Raw genomic sequence first — 20,898 nt, forward strand, 5'->3', positions numbered from 1 at the left:
CCATATACATAATATAGACTAATACATTTGTTCATATATCCCCCCTCAAAGGGATCAGCAATTAGTTACGTGCAATTTGAAGTTGAGGCCAGCCAATCATACTCAACCCCCTGCACTATACTCATATAACATACAAATTATGGTGTCCTGTAGGATAATCACACTTCTTCGCTATTACCTGTACCTAACACCGTTCGCAATTTGAGAACAGTTCGTGCATTATAATAGTCTGTTTGCTCAATGCCAGCTATTCTGATATTACAGTTTGGAGCAGTGTAAGAAGTCTGATGCAAAGCGTCCCTTATCACGTGTAGTAAACATTATCATTTGCAAATTTTAGTTATAGGCGCTAGACCTGAGCCATAACATTCGGTGCAGCTCAATGTAGCGTACTCTGGTCAGCAGAGAGTGACAGCACTGGCCGCGTGGAGTGAGACTTCGACTGACAACAATTTATTCTGCCTGCCCTGGCATTTGTGAGTGTCAGTAAGGCACTTCTGACACAATATGTTACCCATCCACCTTACCAGACTCTAAGTTCTTGGTCATGATGTCTCCTACCCTGTCAGCAGATGTTCAGTCCGAGTCCTGGAGCTGGTCATCGCGTTTCTGTTCTCTGCATCTGCGGTTCAGCGTCTTTAAGAAATCCTGTGCTGCCTTTGGTGTTTGTAGTATTGTGGTGCGTCCTTCATGTGTCACTTTCAGGTGGGCCGGGTGGAGCATAGCGTATTCTATTCCCATTTCACGTAGCTTCTTCTTGGCCGTGTTGTATTCTTTGCGCGCAAGTTGAACCGTTACCGTGAAGTCTGGGTAGAATTCCAGTGCATTGCCTTGATAATTTATGTCTCCTTTCGCATGAGCCAACCTAAGGACAGTGCCGCGATCTCTGTAATTGAGAATACGGGTGATGTTAGGCAGTGGTATTGCGCCTGGTTTCGGCCTCGGAGATAGAGATCTATGCGCGCATTCGACTATTAGGACGGTCGAGAATTGCTCTGCACCAAATACGTTGCGAATCATGTCCTCCACGTAGGTTTCCATTTTTCCTGTGTTGGTAGACTCTGGTATGCCCGTAATTCGGATGTTATTGCAGCGGGATCTCGCTTCCAAGTCCACCGCTTTATTCTTGATAACATCCAAGAGTTTCTCCATTTCCGAGCACTTTTGAGCCGTAGTATGAGATTCATCTTCCATTGCAGTGATCTTGGTTTCGGCCTCGATGAGACGTTCTCCATGCTTGTCCAGTTTGGCCGCCATGTGGTCAACCCGTTGTGTGATGGTGTCTAGTTTCCCACTGATGTCTTGCAAGCTCTGCTGTATGGGCTTTATCACGTGTTCCATTCCATTGGTCGCTATTGTTTCATTGTCCAGTTCAGTGTCCGAATTTGCTGTCGCGCCTCTGGTGTTCTTTTTCCCCTCAAACTGCAGCTTGGATTGGTTTTTTTCCGGCTTCCCCATTATTACGCAGAGTTACACCACCAGCCCAGAGGGAAAGCAGTAATGAACCCCTCAGAGTGGGTAAGCCGCCACGTATTGTCCTACAAAGTTAGTCAGTATGTTCGCTGCACACCGGAAATGGTTAATCAAAACTTGCGGCTGTCTGTTGGTGGGGTTGGCAGTATTGCAGCAATGAGGCACAACATGAGCAGCCTCTGACACCAGACGGGTTAACCAAAGGAGGGCATGTAAAGATGAGTCCAAGAAAATATTAAAATTGTAGTCTTTATTGAAGAGTAGGTACAGGAACCTCCAGCTCATCCACAGCCCGCTTCACAGCTCAGTTTCATCTCTCAAGAGATAACATTCTAAGCTGCTAGGCAACCATTAACATTCCACATTAGTCATCTCTACACACCTTCCCCCTTATATATCCCACAACAAAAACTTGAAGGAAACTATTATATAGAACAGAAAGATGAGTGAAAATCAATTTAACTACAAGGAGAAAAACACTTAGATACATTTCCCAAACTCCAAGTAGTCCCATCACACAGAATCACCACATTCTTCTTCACTTCCTTCACCTGAACAGGTTTAGAGAACTTGCTATCACCCTTGACAATAAAACCTCCACGTCTCACTACAACCCAATCACCAGATTTTATGTTAGGAAATTTGACACCTTTTAAGTGATCATAATGTTTGGCAGCAATGATTTGTTTGTTAAGCACTTGATCTCCAACCTCATCACGATTCACCCATACACATTCCCTGTCTTTCAGCCACCCTGGTACTTCTTTCACACCTGGTTCCCTTCCTTTAAGAGAAATGAAAGGTGACACTCCAGTCATGGAATGTGGTGTTACCCTATAAGACCACATCAGCTTCTTCAATTCTTCAGACCAGGACAAACCATTGCACAAAGAAAGTTGTATATTGTCCAAGATCAGGCGATTAATCCTCTCAACTAAGCCATTGGCTTGTGGCCTACATAAAGCAACTTTCTCATGTTTAATCCCTTAACCACACAGGAACTCCACCATTTTCCTAGAAATTAATTGCGGACCATTGTCTGACACCAAGACCTTTGGAATCCCCTCATTCAAGAAAACCTTCTCAAGAAACTTAATTACTTTTTCAGTTGTAATACTCTCAGATGTCTCAACCACAAACCACTTGGAGTGATAATCCACCAAAACCATTAAGAATTTGCAATTTGTTCCCAACTTGGAAATAGGACCAATGAAATCTAAAGCCAACCTTTCCCAAGGACGCTCAGGAAACTTCACAGAAGAAATAGGAGGTTGACGTAAAACTTTGGTCTTGTCACTAGCAGCACAAGCATAACAATCTTTGACAACTGCTTCAACCTCATTATCTAAACTAGGCCACCAGAATGACTGACGTACACGTCGCTTAGTCATATTTCTCCCCAAATGACCTTCGTGTGCCATGATGAGAATTTTAGATCTAAGATTCTTCGGTGGTACTAATTTGTCTCTCCTCCACAGTTTCCCTTCTCTTACACTTAACTCTTCTGCAACATTAATGAAACCTTTAAACCGTAAATCATTGCACAATTGCGCATCCCATCCATTAGAAATAGTCATTGGAAACTGTTGGTCTTGTTCATTTCCCTCTGCTGACCTCAAACATATGTTGTTTGACTGCCCTCCTATTTCCCAGTTCTGGCAGTTGGTCTGGAAGCAAATTCAAAAGATTTTTCAACTCCACACCTCCTTCTCACCTCTACTAGTTTTTCTTGGTTCCCTCTCATCAGAACTTCCCCGTCCCCCCAACCATTACCCTTTACTTGACCTCTTCCTGGCTATAGCTTTTCATATCATTACCTCTAATTGGAAACAAGCTGAGAATGTTACCTATCAATCCTGGTGGAATGCAATTTGTTTTAATCATCGTTTAGACACTAATTATGTATCTCCCATCTCCTTGGCTATTAAACGTGACCTACTTTGGCTCCCTTTGGTAACATATCTCTCTCCTACCACTTCAGTTCCTACTTCTCCTGCTCCGGACACAGTTGAAGTCCGCAAACCCCCATGACTTCCTCCGTCATTGTTTATTCCTACTAATATTTGATTATTGTTATTATTGTATTCATATATATTGTATTTTTGCCTTATGTATTCCCGCCTATATGATATGCTCACGCTTTTCATGCTTGTAATGCCTATTTTTATGAAGTTTTTACTTTAATGTTTACTTCTACCACCTGCTTATTGTAAGTCTTCTCTTTCCTTCCCCTTCCCTTCCTTTTCCCTTTATTTCTCAATAAATCAAACTTAAAAAAAAGAAATAGAAAACATAACTCTTTCCAATACTTCATCTTCCAACATTGCAGCATCCCATTGCTCCAACCCAAAAGCTTGTTTGGGTTGGACCAGTGGCATTAGGATTTAAAACTATACCTAAATCTCTCTGGTGACGCCATCCCAATAAATTTGAACCTTGTTCAGTTAGGTACACTCTACCATAGAGTTTCTTGTTATCAAATTCAATTACCATCCATTTTAAACCCAAAATGTCAATGTTCTTTCCCCCATAGCCTACAGCTCTGATATCTGATGGATCCCAGTTATTTATATTAGCAGATAGTCCCCATGACTTAATGTACATTTCCTTTGACATCAAGGTATATAAACTCCCAGAATCAATTAACATGTTTACCCCCACAGTATCAAACTTGATAACATAATGAGGCTTATCCAGCTTGTCAGTGCTCTCCCTAGGAATACCTGACAAATCAATATTGTTAATTTCAACCTCAGCACCAACATTAAGTTGAAAACCCTTGACATTATCAATAGAGGGGATAAATTCACAAACTAACTTTTCACGTACTCTCTTATTATTAGTACATCTAACTATCTGATCACGAATAAGTGAGTCTGTTAAAGTGCCGAATTGACAAGTCAGTGACAACCCTCTCAAAGCACCAACATATGACGCTATATCTTCATCAACTTTTTGCACTCTACAGAAAAACTTGTATCTTTCAATAACTAAATTTACTTTTGTGGTAAACCTTATTTCAAGCATTTGTAAACTCATTTGATAAACATTTGCAGCTTGTCCATCTCCACTGCCAAGGGAAACTTCTGGTAGATTTTCATATAATCTATGACCTTCCACCCCCAAATTGTGTAGTAAAATAGCTTGCCTACGCACTGGACCATATTTATCAGCACCAGTGGCAAGAATGTAGGTAAAAAACAACTTTTTCCATTCTTTCCAAGGAATTATTGGTTCTCCAGGAGTTGGCAAAAAGGCAGGTGGAGTGGACAAAGCTTGATCAGACATTTTAAACAAATTGCACCTGTAAAAGAAGGAAAAGTTAGTTTAAAATAAAGAAACTAACATAACAAATTAAAATAAAAACCTTCAATTCTTGACAAAGTTAAGTCCAGAGTCACCAGATTGTCAAGATCGAAATCTTTGTTTTCTCTCTTTTCTTTAAAAAAATGATGACTCCAAGATACGAAGTTTGAACTGCAGATTTCCTCCTTCAAAGCAGTAAGAGAAAGTTTTCCTTTCATGCAGGGTCGCGATTCGAAATCGGATAAAGTACAGCGGGTGAAACTCAGAAGTGAAGGGAACTTATCCCAAGTAGAGATGTGCACGAAGAACTATTCTCAGCGCTGTCTACTTGCATCAGCTAGCATTTCTCAAGCACTATTAAACATTTTCATAACAGAAGGCTTGTAAATATCAGCAGCAATTCACACGAACTTCCAGATATTCTGATATTATTTTAAAAATATCTAAAATAGTCAATCTGAATGCAAATTAGTTCGAAGTTGAGTTCAGAATTCAATCAGTTGAGTGCAGAATTTAATCAATTACTCACAAATCGGTGGATGATGTATTTAAACTGTTCCAAAATCCAAGGGTGGAGGTACCCAGCATCTGCCCCTTGCGCAGCAAGGTTTCCCTCGTCGCCAATGTAAAGATGAGTCCAAGAAAATATTAAAATTGTAGTCTTTATTGAAGAGTAGGTACAGGAACCTCCAGCTCATCCACAGCCTGCTTCACAGCTCAGTTTCATCTCTCAAGAGATAACATTCTAAGCTGCTAGGCAACCATTAACATTCAACATTAGTCATCTCTACAGGGCCCTTTTGCAGGTCCGCACCACGGCTGAAAGGGGTCGCAGAACCACTGAAGCACGATGTGAAGAAACGCATTCATGGGTATTGATTTAGAAGCCACTCAGACAGCACGGTACATATTGTGTATTGCCCACCGTTGACATTCAGAGCATAATAGTTAGGGCGCATAACTTGAGGGGGTTCCCTTTGATAAACTGCTGCAGGGGTGCTAGACAATGCGCACCACACCTTAACACAAAACCACAGTTGTTTGCTCTGTGTTTTCACATCTCCGCACACCTCAGTTCGCGTTCAGCAGTTGGGCTACTCGCAACGCCGTTTGAAGTCGCAGCTTGGCATACGGGTGTAATGTTGTTGACAGCCGTACATCCACAAAGCAGATTTAAACAATGTCTAATTGGAGGGCAATATGCAGGGTGCATCTTCGCTGGATATCTAAGGCATAGTAGTCCGCCCTGTAACATTAACGGATGCCGCCGCCAGTGCAAGCCGCCATTTTGCGCCAATTACTTTCAGCCCATATTTCTAGTTTGTGCACAGTATTCCACGGTACCTTCAATGCTATCTGGCCGCCCAAACGGTGCAGCGCCACACATTCTATTCGTCCAGGGATGTGGCACACATGACCCGCAGAACCCCAGCTCGCATTCCCGTACCTCAACCGCACTCTGCAGTGTCCGTATCAGTGCCCCGCCATTTTGATCTTGCAGCGGTCCGACCAGCGCTCTGCTTCGGCGTATAGTATAGGGCTGCCCCAGCGATGTTCCTGCCTCAAATGTCGCACATTTCAATGCCGAATCCTTCCGGTGTCCATATCAGTCAGCATTAGGTGATTTGGAGTCCGCTAGATCTCCGCTTTTGTACACATTGCGGACCTGGCCGGCGGAGCTGTCTCAGAAGGCAGCCATTTCGCAGTGCGCCCTCTAGTGCCCCAACCCAATTTCATTGTTCCTAGCTTTGGAGGGACCCCCTCGCAGTGTCCCATCCTATTTGACAAGTCATTAATGTATAGGGAAAAAAGGGAAGGTGCTAATAAATACCGTTGCTTCAGCCCATTATAGGTGTGTACTTTTCTTGACAGACCCTGATTCCCACCCTTCAGGACCTGAGTCCAGGTTGAGGAGTGCAATGCTTAACCAGCCTAAATATATGCGCGGGAATCCCCATTGAGGTCAATTTCCTCCGCAGTGTCCCCCGGTCAACCCTGTTGAACACTGTGGAGAAATATATACAGGCAGCATACAAGGCATACCCTTACTCACTGGGTACTTTTCAATTAAGGTTGGCAAAGATATTATCTAGAGGACCACTATGCTTATGAAATCCCGCATGCTCTGCAGGAACAAAATGGTCAACAAATGCCCAGTCCTGAAGCTGGAGAAGAATACGCTTAGCAAACAGTTTTCCGGTTACATACAGTAGTGCAATCTGTCTCAGACTGGCAGGAGAAGTTTTAGGACCCTTTTTATGTAGTGGATGTTTACTCTAAACACAGTCTAGAGTGAGGAAAGCATTTAAGATTGAATCCTTTTCAGATACCTTGCCTCTACTCCCAGTCCTAGCAGCTCTGGCGGGCAGCACAATCTTGTGTCATTTCACTGTCCTTGCATGTATTTTAGAAGGAGATGCTTAGCTTCCAGACCTGGCATTGTGTACATTGAAAGTATTTCTTTTATGTTTATGTGCTCTGTTTTCACATTATTGTTTTAATAAATGCCTATTTTCTCAGTGTTGTTTGGGGTAAGGGATATTCTTCCCAGACATGGGAGAGCTGGGTCCGTTTTTTTTATACACTCCCCACTTTTTAGCACTTACCAGAGAGACTTTTAGATCTCATTAACTTGCATGTCCTCACAGCAGACGTGCACCGGTGGTGCATGTGGCGGCCGTGCACCATTGACAAGCTCATCTGAGCCTGTCCATGCCTGGACAGGGCCATGCATTTGGAATCCTAGTTGAGGACTGGCAGGTAAGATGCCTCCTTTATCCTACTCTTCTCAGGACCTCTGAGCATTAAAAAACACCGGGTAGGTGTCACTCACACGTCCTTTCAGAAATACTGCAAAGCCCTGTAAAATGTCTTGGCTGCCTCGTTTCAACTGATGTCACAGGACCGAGAATGGATTCTCAGACTTATGGGATTTACTGTAGTCTGAACAGTGCTCTAATTGGTGCAACCTACCATATTGGACTCTCCTGCTATCTCCTCAAAGTTCGATCTCTACCCAAACGTGCTTTATATATCTATGACCATATATATATATATATGTATATATATATATATATATATATATATATATATATATATATATATATATATATATATATATATATATATATATATATATATATATATATATATATATTCCCATTTTTTAAACATACTTTTACTTAACAGTCATTAACATAGGTGTAATTGAATGTCATGCTATTGATCGCAGCAATTATAAGGATGGTGTGATTACCATTACCTACCAGAGCTTCATGCCTTCTTCTGCTTTTAAAATCAGCAGTCTGGGTGACACAGAATCCATAATCTTTTCCATAAAAATCCACCCCACTTTCTCTTTGGTGGGTTTGCTCCTTTACTTTATATCATGGAGTTACCCCACTTGGTTGTGACTTAGAGGAGGCAGTGGTCCATACTTAGTTAAATGCACTAACTTCCACATACTGAGTAACTTAATTACCCATGTTGATGTCCCAGATAATTTATTTTGCCTTAGTACTGACACAAGCCATGGAAGCTCTCAATGTGGATTTGCATGTTACCTCCCCATGGACTGGATGGGACACACATTTGATCTCATCGGCACCAATATACCCCTATTATATATAGGCACTCCTACAACTTTTACTTGGATTGCCCATTTCTCGGTGCCATTTACATTTATTATTATTATTATTATTATTATTACATTTCTTATATAGCGCCAGAATCAGCCCCCGAAGGGGTATCTCCGCGCTTGCCTTGGGAACCCGTCCTGGTTTTTCCCTGTGAGATAGCCCCTACAGGGCATCCCCAAGGTGAAAGCCAGGCATCCCGCCGCGGGAGGCCGTTGTGGAGATTAAGCAAGCTTAATGCCCAGAGTTGCAGAGTGTGAACCCATGATTAGGTCAGGCACCGAAGCGAGAATTATCGAGTCCGTGGACATTTGAGCTCAACACCCTGCCGCGTCGGGAATCGAACCCTGGTCCCGGGTCTGACCTCTGCTTCAGGGTCTGCCTGCTCTAACCAGTGAGCCACACTTCTCCACAAATTTATAAAATCAGCTTGGACAGACTATTTCATGGTGAAATCCAAGCGGCTAAAACTATCCTCAAAGAAGTCTTTACGACTGATAATTATTTTATGAAACTCGAGGCCAATCATCCTTCTGGATTACCAAGCAATCTCTTTGCAACGAGTTAGCAATTTTTTCATGACAAAATCACAATACATGGTAAAACCCAAGTTAACGTTTCTGCACCTCCCCCAGAGCTTACCTACCATTTACTGATGTGACTAGATTTCCCACCAATCCATCTAAATCCACTCTTAAGGTTTTGCACTGATTTTGGTTGACAAAATATTGTAGTACATTCATCAATGCAGCTGCGGCTGATGCAGGTAAGAGCAGTGGGGAGGGGGAGGGGGGGCAGGTGAGGGGGGTTTTCGAGAAGCGACCTTGAGGGAAAATGAATTATTTATTTAATTTTCCCTGGTGGTCGCTCTCGAAATCCCCCCTCACCTGGCTCCACCGCCCCACTGCTCTTACCTGCAGCGGCTGCATCAATGTGAATCCACTCTGCTAGCAATTTCAGGGCATTTGACTTTGATTCTGAACACCGGAGAGGTACCGCCGCTCTCATACTCCTCGACCTGTCAGCGGTGTTTGATACAGTGTTGCATGCTACCCTGTTACAGTGGCTCTGAAACATGGGTGTCTGTAGTGACAACTTGTAACCCGCTGCTTTTCTACGCAACCGTGCCCATGCTATCCTATTGACTTAATGCACTAGTCATAGAACAACATACACAGTTCATCCAAAAATCTGTGACTGAGTGTGTTATCTTCGCTTGTCAAGAGTCAGTGTTTGTGGTAGGGTTCACAGTACCGAGTCCCTGATCTGTCAAGATGACTCTCAAATATTACTGGGGACACATGAATCGAAAAATACATACATATGTCTGTCTTTTGGCAATATTTGCTGGTTTGCTTGGATTTTTATAGTATGTTGTTAGTGCTCTAAAATTCTTGGCTTCGTATCCCACTGAACAAGTTTCGGGGCTAGACAGACCAGCAGGTTTTTACGTAAAAACCCTGCATTTGAATTCCAGGTCGACTTCGATATTTGTGATCAGTAGAGGCACGACTAATATTTCAGCAATTTTCCTCGGCCCACCGCAAGAGTGATTTTGCTTTTACTGGGTTACTTGTGGGGCAGAAACATTGTTCACAGAATAAGCTATTAGAATAACACATGTTGAAGTGCATCTCTTTGTGCCACCAGTACAATTTCTTTTGGGGCTAATGTATTATTTCCCAGGACCTGGCCTCATAACTACAGGCGACAGCTGGTATGTTGTTATATATTAATCGACCACAGCATTGACGCAAGAGCATGAAGCAACTGTTGATGTTTTACAGAAAATCGTTTTTTGTTTGGCACTTCTGTGCATGTCTTTTGCAGATGTTGATAATATGATACTTTTGCTACCTCGCAGATGCATCTCCCAGGACCTAAAAGTAGCCCTGCTGCTCTTTGAACCGTGTCAGTGGTTCAATGGTGCATTGACTATTGGTTGTCTGAGTATCAACATTTTCATGAGTTTATTCCATCTCCACTTTCTATTTTTGGGATTTGAAGTTGCTTTGTTTATCTACCACTGATAAGACATCCGTTTCCAGGTGGCAGCCATGTGATAGTCAGGCACAGGGCCAGATATCAATAGAGCGGCCGTCTGGATTTTTCCATGAGCCTGATCCTAAAAGTTAGTGATTCGTTATCTCATTTCTTATTCTTGGGTGCTTATGATAGACGTTTCAATCCACCTACTGCACCTGCAGATACATGGGGCCTCATTTATGAAAAGTGTTGCATCGGTACGTGAAAACAGCGACGCTACACTTCTCAATGGACCTTCCTTCCGACACCATGGATGTGCCAAATTTCCTGTACAGCGCTCCATTTTGCAAGGATTGACAGATACGTCAGTATTTCTGATGTATCTGTAGGCGCAGTAATGAGGCATTGCTGGAGTTTGTCGCAAAGGTGACACTCTTCCAGCAATGGGTCATTACACATGGGCCAGTCCCATGTTAAAGGGACCTGCATCATTCTTTCGCCTGCAGTGAGGCAGGCGTAAGATTTTTACACAGTGGTGTCCTAGAATTGGCATAGTGAAACCTCATAGATGTCATTGCATCAATTCCACAACCTTTTTTTTTTGTACGGGGGAATGCCCACCCTGCATATATTCTACCTGACGCTGGTATGATGTAGCTCAGGGCTTTACAAAGTGACACATCTGCTTAGATGTGTCACTTTGTAAATATGGCAAACAATCAATCAATCAATCAGAGTATTTGTAGAGCGCGCTACTCACCCGTGAGGGTCTCAAGGCACTGAGGGGAGGGGGTGCTGCTACTGTTAGAAGAGCCAGGTCTTGAAGAGTCTTCTGAAGGCGAGTAGGTCTTGGGTCTGCGGTATGTGGGTAGGGAGGGTGATCCAGGTCTTGGCGGCGAGGTAGGAGAAGGATCTGCCACCGGAGGTCGTTCGTTGGATGCGGGGGCAGCGGCGAGGGCGTTGTAATCGTCGTAGGGTATTGGCTGGGATTCCTGCATAGAGTGCGTTGCTATAGTTCAGTCTGCTGTTGCTGATGAGAGCCTGTGACACCGTTCTTCTTGTTTCGGTCGGGATCCACTTGTATCTCCTGCGGAGCATGCGGAGGGTGTTGTAGCAGGAGGAGGAGATGGCGCTGAACTGCTTAGCAATGGAGAGGGAGGAATTGAGGATGAATCCTAGGTTGCGTGCATGGTCGTGGGTGTTGGTGCTGTTCACAGTGTGGTCGGCCACCAGGAGTCGTCCCAGGCTGAGGGGGTGGGTCCGAGGATGAGTACATCCGTCTTGTCTGAGTTCAGCTTCAGACAGCTGCTCCTCATCCAGTCGGCGACGGCCTTCATTCCCTCGTGGAGGTTGGTTTTGGCGAGCGAGGGTCCTTGGTGAGGGAGAGGATGAGCTGGGTGTTGTCAGCATAGGAGATGATGTTGAGGTCGTGCTGGCGGGCCACTTGTGCGAGGGGGGCCATGTAGAAGTTGAACAGCGTCGGGCTGAGGGATGAGCCTTGAGGGACGCCGCAGATGATGTCAGTGGCTTCGGATCGGAAGGGTGGGAGGCGGGCGCTCTGGGTTCTGCTGTAGAGGAAGGACGTGGTCCAGTCAAGGGCCTTCTCTTGGATTCCGGCTTGTAGGAGACGTGTCTTTAGAGTGCGATGGCAAGCCCTGTCGAAGATGGCCGAGAGGTTCAGGAGGATGAAGGCTGATGTTTTGCTGTTGTCTAGTTGGCGCCTGATGTCGTCTGCGGTGGCGATGAGGGCTGACTCGGTGCTGTGGTTTCGTCTGAATCCGGACTGGGACGGGTCCAAGATGTTGTTGTCTTCCAGGTGGCGGGCCAGTCGCATGTTGATGGTTTTATCGATGACCTTTGCCGAGAACGGGAGCAGGGAGATGGGCCTGAAGTTCTTGAGGTCCTTGGAGTCCGCCTTGGGCTTCTTGAGGAGGGCGTTGATTTCGGCGTGCTGCCAGCTTTCCGGGAATGTCGCTGTTTCGAAGTAGATGTTGATGACCTTCAGTAGTTGGGGTGCGATGGCTGAGTCCGCTTTGTTGAATACGCGGTGTGGGCACGGGTCTGACGGAGATCCTGAGTGGATGGAGTTCATGACCTTGCGTGTCCCGTCGTCGTTGACGTTGAACCAGGAGGTCAGGCGGATGGCGCTGGTGGTGTTCGCAGGGGAGGTGGAGTCTGGCGTAGTCGGGGCGGTTGTGGTGTTGAAGCTGTCGTGGATGTCAGCGATCTTGTGGTGGAAGAAGATGGCTAGCGAGTCGCACAGTTCTTGTGAGGGCGGGATGTCGTTGGTGTTGGCGCTGGGGTTGGAGAGTTCCTTTACGATGCTGAAGAGCTCTTTGCTGTCGTGTGCGTTGTTGTCCAAGCGGTCTTTGAAGGAGGATCTCTTGGCTAATCTGCTGATGTGGTGATGTCTGCGGTTGGTGTTCTTCTGGGCTGCGTGGTTGTCTGGTGTGCATTCTCCAGTTTCCGGAATGCGCGTTTGGAGGTTTGGAGCTCGTCGGTGAACCAGGTGGCTCTCTTGCTGGCGCGGTTGTTGCAGGGTTTCTTGAGCGGGGAGAGGGTGTTGGCGCAGTCGTCGATCCACTGTCTGAGGTTGTGGGCTGCGGCGTCTGGGTTGGTGGGGTCGGTGGGTGGGTTCTGGGCGAGGGTGGTGATCAGCCGGTCTTCGGTGACTTTGCTCCAGCAGCGGCAAGGCAGCTGTTGGGTGCGGTGGTGCGTGGTTGGTTTCTTGAAGGTGAAATTAATGCAGCTGTGGTCGGTCCAGTGGTGTTCGGTGGTGTGGTCGAAGGTGACGTGGGTGCCTGTGGAGAAGACTGGGTCCAGCGTGTGGCCAGCCTCGTGGGTGAGTACGGTGATGAGTTGTTTTTAGGCCGAGGTTGGCGATCAGGGCGGCGGAGTTGGTGTTGTTGTTCTTGAGGAGGAAGTTCAGGTCCCCGAGGAGGATGTAGTCCGTGGAAGCGAGTGCAAGGGTGCTGGCGAGGTCGCCGATGGAGTCGCTGAACTGAGAGCGGGGTCCGGAGAGTTTTGAGATGGGTGCTCCTCTGAGGGTGGTGTTGGGCTCGGTGTGGATCCGGAAGTTCAGGTGTTCGGTGGTGTGGAGGGTGTAGTCTGTGTGGGTGGCGACCTTGAGGGTGGACTTGTGGATGATGACTATTCTTCCTCCGGTTCCGTTAGCGCGATCCCTGCGGGTGATCTTGTAGCCGTCCGGGATGGCTATGGTGATGTCGAGTGCCGAGGAGTCGTTCCACCAGGTTTCGGTCAGGAAGGCCACATCTGGGGCTGAGGGGTCAAGCAGATCCCAGAGCACGACGGCGTGTTTGCGTACCGAGCGGGTGTTGAGGAGTATGCAGCGGTGGTGGTTGGGTCCAGTCCTTGGAGGTTTGGTGGTATTGTCACAGCTGAAGCTGCAGGAGTGGCAGGAGAAGGGTCCGTGGGTCCGCTTCGGGGGTGGCCTGGAAGCAGGTGTGATTTTGGCCTGTGTTGAGTGCGTGGAGGCTGCTGGCATCGTAGTGGAGTTTGGTGTAGTGGCGTTCGTGGGGTCCAGGGGTGGTGGCGCTGGGCGCAGTCCAGGCGCGGACGGGTGCAGACGGGCTTTCCTTAGGCGCGCCTTCGATGCGCCAGCAGCGCGGCCGCGCAGCTGGTGGCATTTGAAGGGGAGCTGGGAGGGAGGAGCAGCTGGGAGGCGGGAGGCAGGGGATGGTGAATGGGCACGGGGCCGCAGGGGCAGCAGCGGCGGGAAATTGAGCAGTGGGCAGGGGGGGCAAGGGAAAAACAGCGCCCAGGAAGGCAGAACAGAAGGATGCTAGCACAAGCGCTGAAGGAGCTGCAGCGGGGAGTGAGCGACCTACCTGGCGAGGTCAAGGGTCGCTCTCTTTACCGTGCAGCTGGCGCCTTATGAAGGGGAGCTGGGAGGGAGGAGCAGCTGGGAGGCAGGAGGCGGGAGGCAGGGTACGGGGAATGGGCGTGGGGGCGGGGCCGCAGGGGCGGGGCCGCAGGGGCAGCAGCGGCGGGAAATTGAGCAGTGGACATGGGGGGCAAGGGAAAAACAGCGCCCAGGAGGGCAGAACAGAAGGATGCTGGCACAAACGCTGGAGGAGCTGCAGCGGGGGGGAATGACCTACCTGGCGAGGTCTAGAGGGCACATGTTATCGCGGACGCAACTTCACAAAAAGTGACACAACGGTGGTGCAAAAAAATCATAAAAAAGCCCCATTGAGTTTTTGTGCTACTATTTCTTAACTGACTGCGAAAGAAAAGGTTATTCTGAGCTGATTTTTTAAACACAATGATTACCAGACTACACCTCATTTAGTGAAAGTCTGCAAACGTTGCTAAGATGGACAACGATCTGTTGAGCATGGAAATGCCTTATATCTAATTCATTGCTAATTGCGGAAGCAATGGTGCTCTTTTGCTATGGGCAGACCTACATAATGGACATTAGTCCTTTTTCTCTGTCCATAAGCACAGGGACTAAATTATCAAGTATTGGTTTTATGTTCAACAGTAGCGGCTCCTGGAGGGAGTGCTGGTGGGCGGTAGGGCGGGGCGGGGGGAGGTGGCAGGGTGGGGGGTAGTAAACTCCGGCTCATGGCCGACTGGAGTAATGTAAATAAATAAATAAATAAAAAGAATTTCATTGTGCGCCCTGAAACGTGGCGTTTCAGCGTGCGCAATGAAATGCGTTTTATTTATTAACATTTCTCTGGTCAGCCGTGAGCCGGAGTTTACTACCCCCACCCGGCCCCTCCCCCACCCCGCCCCAATGCCCTGCAGCACTCCTTCCAGGAGCCGCTACTGATGTTCAGTCCTTTCTTCCTGCATGTCTGTGGAGGAAGACTGTGTTTTCAAAGCTCACATTGACTGCTTCAGTCCGTTGCAGTGCAACCACATGAAGACTGGGGGAAATGCATGGGGAGGCAGAGTGCAGAAAGCAGCATTCAAAAGTGTTGAATAACAAGAAGCTTAAGGAGCATACATTGGATGCCAATGGCCTGGCTTCTTGCATAAGCGCAAGGCCAGGCAGTGATAATTTAGCTTTTATTGAGTGGCAAGACACATACCTCTTCATCCCTAAACCCTCATGCCACATTTGACAGTCCTCCCCAGACATTGATAGTTGGTCAAAACCCCACAGTATATAGGTACTTACGTGGTATTTGTATAGCACAAACCTAGCCAAAAAGCAGGGGAGCACAGTAAATGGTCAAAGCCAAAGGGCTGTCATTAAACATGAGTGAGTCAGACATTAGTGCAATGTTCTGAGGAAACATCACAATGCAGCCCCCTCACAGAGGGATGTCCTTACACTCTGTCCCTACAACACAGGCATGACCTGCCAAGTGAACTGCTAATACAAAGGAGCTAGGTGCACATGCCCTTGCTCCAGTTATCGACAGTCACAAATGTCTGTGTCTGTATTCCACTTTCATAAGGGCCTAGGGCCCACAATATCACATTGGTGATGGACGGGCCGGACCCTATCTGTGAGCTCAGGCCCTAAATCAGCTTCTGTGCTGCTACTCTCTCTCTCTTGAGTAACCCTGACCAGGGCACACTGCCTACTGGCCACACTGCGCTGAAATACCCAATGCTTTCCTTGTTGTGGTAGGGGGTGGTGAGCACAGCTCATATTGATTACCATGAGGAGATCCATCTGGATGGCAGGGCCTGAGAAATGATGGGCCCCATATCAGCACTGGCAAATCAAGTCTATGCAGCAGTACTTAATTTCCGCTGGTAGTTACTGGTGGGGCCCACCAGCACTCATTTCGAGTGAGGGCCACTTATTTTTCCTCACCATAGAACTTGCCAAAGTGAAAAAAAGGGCAGGGTCTGTGTGGTCGTGGATTAAAGTGGTATTAGGTGGATTCATGTCTATGCATCCTTGTCATTCAGTGCACCGACATTTAATAGCATCAGCCGCGGGCTTCTGAGCAGAGATTCCGGCACCAGCACTCATTATTTTATAAATTAAGCACTATTTACCTGAGCCATCAAGGTCCCAAGGCTGCCAACGGAGGAGTGGCTCTTCTCCAAAATAGAAAAGAACACAGAGGCTTACCTGCCTGAAATAAATGCCTCAATTCATGCTCTGCCCTAAGAAGGAAGGCCTATCTGTTGATGAAAAGTGAAGCACTCAAGAAGCCGTCCAGGTGCTGCCCGCCCTCATGAACCCCTGCAGCCATTAACTCTGCCAGAGACAAGCAAGACTATTCACAGCGAGCAATACCTTGCCCTCGGTGCTGCCCAGACACTACAGCAGCAGCATGTCCACAAGACCCCAGCAGCTGGATGTCTTGCGCACAGACAGAGGAGGCTGTCTTCTGCTGCAACTTTCAACTTGGCAAAGACTTTGCAGCTCTGAAAGGAGGCAAAGAGATGATTTGATCTTATCTACAGTGCCTTCTCTGTTACTCACCTCAAGCTGTCTGAAATCTCCTCCTGTGGGTAAGGACTTAGTTGGAAAAGATGTTCTGGTTAAAGGAGAGCAGTCCTGGAGGTGGCCAGCTGCCACACTTTCCCAGAAGTTAAAAGGTCTGTTAGAAACTAAGTTTCTGGTTGGCAGAGATATGCACCCTGTTCAAGCAGAAACCCCAATCCTAATCAGGATAAGTTGGATACACGCCCTAAATTAAACTGTGGTCACCCTCAGGTAGCTTGGCACCAAGCAGTCAGGCAATGTGTAGAGTATTTGTGCAATACTTCAAACAGTAAAACTGTGAAAATAGCACAAAAAAGATATCACATATAGTTAGCAATATAGAGCTTAATTTATTGAGCAAAACAAGACCAAAATGACATCAATCCAATAAGTATAACTGGTGTTATGAATTTGTAAAGAATAAACTGAAATGTCAGCCTAAAAGCATAAAGTGCCAGCAGGGACTATCTGGCCACACAAGACCTGGTCAAATCCAAAAGTTCAAGCTGACCACGATGGAGTGCATATCGGATACAGGGACCAGCTTTGGCCCTGAAATAATACCATGGGTCGTGGTTGGGTTGAGGACGAGATGCGAGGCGCAAAGGAAGTGATGCGTCTGTGTCGATATTTGAGATGTAGGCTATGCGAGCATCTCATCTGCACAAAGTCAGAGATGCATCGGGAATGGAGGTGATGAGCCATGCCGTCGACGATGCGATGTCCTCGGTCCAAGAAGCAGTGGCGATGCGTCAAGGTCAATGGGGATGGGGTGTCTTTGATCCTCACAGCAGCAGCAATGCATCGGCATTAATAGGGATGCACCGGTTCACATAAAGGCCTTTAAAGCACACAGATGCCATGCCCTTCCTGCCCTGGCTCCAGACTCACTACAGTGGGGTATGCAGCCCTTTGTGTTGGGAAACGACACAGCATTTTCAGGTGTGTGTCAGCTCCTCCCACCCATCCTGCCCAGGATGGCACATCTGGATGTGGAAGGCCAACCAGTCACACCTAAGCTCCCTTTGTGTTATGGCTGTCTAGAGCGAATAGAGACAAAGCCCACCATTCACCCACCCTGACGTGTATTCAGAGGCAGACAGAAGGCACCAAATGGTTGAATTAAGAACATGTCAATGTTCTAAAAGTGTCACTTTCAGAATTACAATTTAAAATCCAACGTCACCATAAATTAGGATTTGAAATTGTTACAGAGACACCAAACTTGAGGGTCACATCTCTCCTCAAGTGGACATTACACTTATGAGATATAACAAGGAAATCCCAATAATAACCTGTTGGAGAGACAGACCTTGCAGTAGTGAAAAACGAGTTTAAGGTTTTTTTTTTACTACTATGATATGTAAAACTTAAATGTTCATGTCCTACTTTTTAAACATATTGCACCCTGCCCTTGGGCTGTTGAGGCCCTACCTTAGGGGGAACTTTCATATATTAAAAAGGAAGGTTTGGGCCTGGCAAGAAGGTTAGCTTGCCAGGTCGATATGGCAGTTTGAAACTGCACACAGGCTCTTCAAGGGCAGACCTGAGACAGGTTTAAAGAGCTACTGAAGTGGGTGGCACAGTCAGTGCTGCAGGCCCACTAGTAGCTTTTAATTTACCTGATGAATACAATCCTACGAACACGCATATTGGTAATCAACGTAAAATCAAAAGTCAGTGTTGACAAACAAATTCTTTGCTTTAATGTTCTTTTTTCTTTCTGTTCTTTCTTTTCCTCTTTCTCTTATATAAAGCTCCACAAACCAAAAATTTGATCTAATTGTGACTATGTTCAAAAGTAAATCTTATATTTGATTGGTTGCTGTTCAAGTGTTCACAAAATTCAAAGAGTTTCTCTGTAGTTCCAGTCAAAATCATTAGACAATCGTCTATATATCTCCCCCAATCTAGAATCCAATCATTCCATCTAGCTCTCATGGTGCCTCCGATCCACAACTCCTCCCGCCAGCCTATAAACAGGTTCGCGTAGGAGGGAGATAATCTGGAGCCCATGGCAACTCCCTGTATCTGTCGGTACCATTGTTCCTTAAAAAGGAATACATTATTAAATCAGTTCAATCCTGTTAATCAACATTTCTGTGTCATCCCACAGGCTGGCCGATCTAGTACTCAAAATACGTCTAATAGCATGTAATCTAGACTCTCGTTTGATACTAGTATATAGTGCAGTGACATCAAGAGTCACCAATGTCATAGTGCCCTCCCAATTCAGGTATGTAAGTGTCCCCAGAATGTGTTTTGTGTCACCGATATATGACGGTAAATTTCTGACTAGTGGTTTCAAAAATATGTCTACGTATTCAGATAGTCTCTCTGTGGGGTTATCATTCCCTGAGATGATGGGTCTACCTAGCAGAAAGGGAAGGTCTTTATTTATTTTAGTTAGCGTGTATAAACAGGGATACCTAAGTTGATCTACCATCAAATACATGTATTCATCATCATCTATTAATGGCTGTATATGCCATTGTTTCAAGTGTTGATTAATGTTATCCATGTGTGTCCATATTGGATTGGTGTTAAGAACATCATAACAATCATGGTCGTTAAGTTGTGTAAGTATGTCCTGGTCATAGTCAGTACAAAACATCATCACCATATTACCCCCTTTGTCTGCCTCCCTGATCACTATGTCATCATCCTTTATGAGGGTATTTAACACTTCTCGTTCCTTATTGGTGAGATTATCACTTTTGTTATGGGTAGGTTTTCTTTTGTCCATAAGTTTGTCCTTATCCCTGTAACTAGTCTGCGGAATGTATCTGATAAACTGAACATAACACATTAAAAAGAGATGTCCCTCAAAGATCTTTTGGTGCATAGTCATTTCACAAACCAGTAGCATATGTGTCCGCATGTCATGGGGTTCTACTCCTGCGCAAGATGTAAAGCGTACAAGAAGAGTTTGAAAGTAAAAAGCTGTGAGATACCAGGGGAAAGAAGACCAAAATTAGTCATGAAACTCTTGAACTGCAACTCGAGTTTTGTAGTATATTGCTTACAATGCCCATGTCGGAAAAATGTATCAGAAGTACTGTGCACCCTGCCAAGAAATGAGTTTTAGAACATTGTCGGGTGATCAGTAATCATGAGGTGACATATTTGGCAGCTCGACATTTTGGGGAGGCACACCAGAGCAGAAGTGATATGTTAATCTACTTGTGCATTGATCTTGTTTAACATGCACCAATGGGGGGGGACAGAGTCAGACGTTTAAGACGTCTAGATTCAAAATATATTGTAGAATTGAGGACCCAAACTACTTGGGGACTGAATACTGAAGAATTATGGACACATAAGGAGATGAAAGAAAGAAAAGAGATCTATGTAAATATTATCTACCCTTTCCCTCCAGAATTTCCGAATACTTAACAATGGGCTAGGGAAGGGAAAGACCAGCCAACGATAAGAGATAACTGTCCAGGGACTAGTAGCCAGGGTATATGAGGAAGATGTTTGAAAAATGGCAATGGTATCTATACGAACATAGCCCATTCAGGGAGTATAGTACAACCAATAATACATTACAGGAGTAATTAAATCCAAATATATTAAATTTTATTTATTAATATTAATAATAATATGAAATATGAGAAGTTATTTTGGATTCAGCATAGGGAATTGGATAGAATGATTTGTAAACCCTGGCTAAATAATTATTGTTCAATATTAAAGATAAGACTAAACGTACGCGAGTATAAAATGGCCGACACAATTGCAATTAATTTTCTCTAACATATTAAGGACAGAAAGTCAGTTTTTGATTACTCTTATGTAGCAACTGCCCATTCAAAATAAACTGTGTTATAAGGTGGATGAATATTTTTGAAAGTTGACATTGACAAAGCCCAGTGGGGTGAAATACATTTGTCAGCAATTTTCTTTGTTGGTATCATATGAAATAAAGAAGTAATCAAGGAACAAGGGATACCAAGAGTTCACAGCGTCCCTTTGTGGTTGAGTGGTGGAATATATTACCTACTGGCAGACGCCAGTAGGTAGTTATAGCTAGGACTTATTTTCCATAGGAAATCCGCAACATTCTATTTG

The sequence above is a fragment of the Lissotriton vulgaris genome, chromosome 3_1, assembly GCF_964263255.1.
Source record: "Lissotriton vulgaris chromosome 3_1, aLisVul1.2, whole genome shotgun sequence".
Classification (NCBI taxonomy): domain Eukaryota; kingdom Metazoa; phylum Chordata; class Amphibia; order Caudata; family Salamandridae; genus Lissotriton; species Lissotriton vulgaris.